Source organism: Lontra canadensis, unplaced genomic scaffold, assembly GCF_010015895.1.
Source record: "Lontra canadensis isolate GAN:19392208 unplaced genomic scaffold, GSC_riverotter_1.0 scaffold3513, whole genome shotgun sequence".
In the NCBI taxonomy this organism is placed as follows: Eukaryota; Metazoa; Chordata; class Mammalia; order Carnivora; family Mustelidae; genus Lontra; species Lontra canadensis.
The window spans coordinates 1-3529 of record NW_022634497.1 but is presented as its reverse complement, the minus strand read 5'-3'; the positions used below and the strand labels follow the sequence as shown (position 1 = coordinate 3529).

The window sequence follows — 3529 nt, the reverse complement described above, 5'->3', positions numbered from 1 at the left end:
GAGTCAGGGGCCCTGAGTTCTTGAAATGGGGTTTGGGATTCTTGTGCCATCTAGTGGTAATTTTAGCAGGAGTTTAACTACTAATATCGAGTGGTTAGCAGATGTTAAATTTTAAATTTTGGGTGAAATTGGGGAGCATAAAAATTGCTGTGAACAAACCTATTGGTTACAAAAGAATTTGTGACTTTATTTATCTTCCAGTAGTAAGTATATATACATGGCTTGGTCTGGGGGAGGGAAGGCAAGATAGGGAAATTTCTGAGAGGTAGGTGTTCATTTGTTTAGTGAATTCATGGGAGGAGCTAGCTTGTGTTAGACTCTGTCCTTGATGCTGGGGAAGAAGAGGGAACAAGGTGGGCTGCCTCTGGGGGAGCATGCATTTGCGAGGGAGAGACAAACAATAAACAGAGAACCCAGAAAGAAAAAACGTATCAGACAATGATAAGACAACACACGTGGAGTGATGTTATAGAATTAAATAAATTAGAATGATGAGGGAGAGGGAGACTGGGTGGGCACCATAGACTGGGTGCCCAAGGAGGGTCCAAGGCGGAAATGTGCAGCCACGGCAGTATCGAGGTGAGAGCAACTGGAAGAACGGCCTAAGGAGAGAACAAACTTGGCGCTTAAGGCATTGAAAATATGAGGGAGCTGAAGGGTACTAAGGGGGTTACAGTGGTAAGAGGTGACATGGTAGGAGATGAAGGGAGGACGGAGATTCTGTAGGGTAGGGCTCATCAGCCAAGGCACAGTTTAGGTTGACTACCAGTCCCATGGAGAGCCGTTGCAAGGCTTTCAGCAGGAGGAAGATGGATCCGGTTGCTGAATTGCATCAGGGAGACCAGTTTGGAGGCAGCGTCAGGAGACGGAGATTGAGAGAGAGAAAGTGAGAACGTGTCAACCAAGTGTTCAGGAAATAAACTCTATTTTTTAATTAGATTTTATTTATTTATTTGAAAGAGAGAGATAACCAGCAGGGGGAGGAGCGGAGGGAGAGGGAGAAGCAGCCTCTCCTGCTGAGCAGGGAGCCCGACAAGGGTCTCAATCCCAGGACTCTGGGATCATGATCTGAGCCGGAGGCAGATGCTTAACCAACTGACCCACCCGGCACCCCAATAAACTCTATTTTTAATTGGAGACTTTTTATAAGTTAGTGTGTATATGAACAAGAATATAAAGATACATTATGAAATTTCATGAAAGAATGTCTTTTCTAGCATACATACAAAGTTCATCCAGATAAGACCAAGTTCACAGCCGTCACTGATACTCCTGTGCTGCTGCAAGCCCAGCTCAACACGAAACAGCTTAGCGATGTAAGTACCTTGATTTGTGCAAGTGTGGATGACCTGGAATGCTGTGTTTATTTAAAATACAGTCATTTTCATGCTCAATCTTCTTGGGCTCACCTATCTACCCAACAATGTCATTTTTCAAGATTTGTTCATTACAATGCAAAGGAAGCTGCTAGATCGGATTGCAGCCTCAGGGAAAATGGTGCTAGACAATAATAAAAAATAAATAATATTTCTTCAGTGAGTCACCAATTCTTAGTGGAGAATTTGCCCATTAGGGTCTGTCACATACCCAAAATAATGCGTACTAAAACTTTATGGCACCTTAAAGAAAATGAGTATCTTTGCGTAGGTAACAAGGGAAGTATTTCCCATTCTTTAGTTTGCCAGTGAAGACAGAAACAAAGACATCAGGCAGTGAGAAGAAAACTAATACAGGGTGATGATAGAGAATTCAGACAGACTGAAGTGAGAGGCTGACCTTTCAAGTTGAGTGGTCAAGGACGCAGAACAACCCAGCCATGCAAAGATCGGGGAAGAGCAGCATTGCTTCTAGAACATTCACATTCATGCGCGTCACCCAGGGATTCACCCAGAGAATACAGATTCTCAGCTCCTCAGTGATGCTGATGCTGCTGTTGGTCGACCACACTTTGAGTAGCAGGGTGCTAATGTAGCTAAGAGTAGCACAGCCTTCTCAGGAAGGAAAATACGTTCTATTCTACTCTAAAACGTGCTTTACTATCACAGTGAGCTCATTCGCAATTGGTAAAGAAGGAATCCCTATCAGTATAACCCAGGAGTCCCTATCAGTTCATTATGCAACTTTCCTAACTTATTAACAATTTATGCCTCAAGAAAGAACAGCCAACCCTAACATCACTGATACACCTGAACTTGGCAAGCAGCAGAGGAATGGGGTGCTGTATGCAGTGTGTGGTCACCACACACTCTTCTTGTTGGTCGTGATAGGACACGGCTCTGGTTTGGAGGTGCTTAGTACACAACACTCAATCCTGTGTATTTGCCTTTTGCTCCAGAATTCAACAGCCTCATTCTCTCATTATACTCCCTTCCTTCCACCTGTGGCTCCTTTTAAAAAATGTAAATTAAAGTGCTATGTTTTACATTTTTATTAAGCAGAATGTATGTATCTTTTAAACGGTGTTAGCATTTTAATTATTTAGCATTGTAACTATTTTTGTCATTTCTCCGATCATAGAATTTAATAGATTTTGAGTGTTCCTGTCCTGAAAGGACAGCCTAAAAGTTTAGATCCAACTGCGAGTTTCCCCGCACATACACCATGATAGCATTTACAAAATGACACCTCAAGTTGGATTACACTCTGATCTCGAAGGTGGGAGTGAGGGTCAAAGCCCTGTACTGGACTTTGGACAGATGGCCTCTTTGAGACATGTTTCTAAAAAGGATAGAAATAACTTAGCCGCTTATATACTCATGAGAAAATTCTGACAACAAACTGGCTATCTTCTATTGTTTTCCAGCTGAATTACAAAGCAAAACATGAAAGTGAGAAGTTCAAGTGCAATGTACCAGGAGATGCTCCACAGTTTATCCAACACAAAGTCAATGCCTATAACTTAAGTGATGTAAGTATCGAAGCCACAGAAATCTATCATTATGTGCCCATGTAAATAGGAAATGTCATGGGTGTTTAAAAAGACCCCATTAGGAGTTATGTAACTAACCAGCTATGACGATTGTGTCCAGAGTATCAGTGGAGCTTTTAAGGCCTAAATGCTGGGAAGGCTTTTAGTTAGCCATACTATTTCATTTTCCACAGTCTCTTTTACCATCAGAAATCCTCAGCTAATCTCTAGAGTTTTGCAAGATCTTTTCTATAAATGTCCTATTTCACCTTCTTCAAGTGGTTCTTTTTTTACACTGCCCTTTATACATCATTGTGGCAAAATCTTTTGAAAGCTCACAGGATATTAAAAAGGTGTTTAGTATTATATGGGGGTAGGTGGGAAGCTGGATGACAGATTAATGAATAATTATATTACCATTTGGTAAACTTACTATTTGTAGGTGAAGTAAGTCTACATATACTAATTTTTAGTCTATTTCTTATTTTACTGGATGAAGCTGTGTCGGCTGTAGTTCTTACAATTCTTTTGATGAAATTTCTGTCCAGAATATCTACAAGCATGACTGGGAGAAGAGCAAAGCGAAGAAATTCGACATTAAAGTGGACGCCATTCCCCTGC

At 41.3% G+C, this 3529-nt stretch overlaps 1 long non-coding RNA gene across 1 annotated transcript; it reads left to right on the top strand.

Moving 5' to 3' along the window:
• The first annotated feature begins 1223 nt into the window (after window positions 1–1223).
• Window positions 1224–3529, top strand: LOC116863831. The gene is made up of 3 exons (XR_004381863.1): window positions 1224–1316; window positions 2804–2908; window positions 3457–3529. It is a non-coding gene; the product is annotated as an uncharacterized LOC116863831 (long non-coding RNA).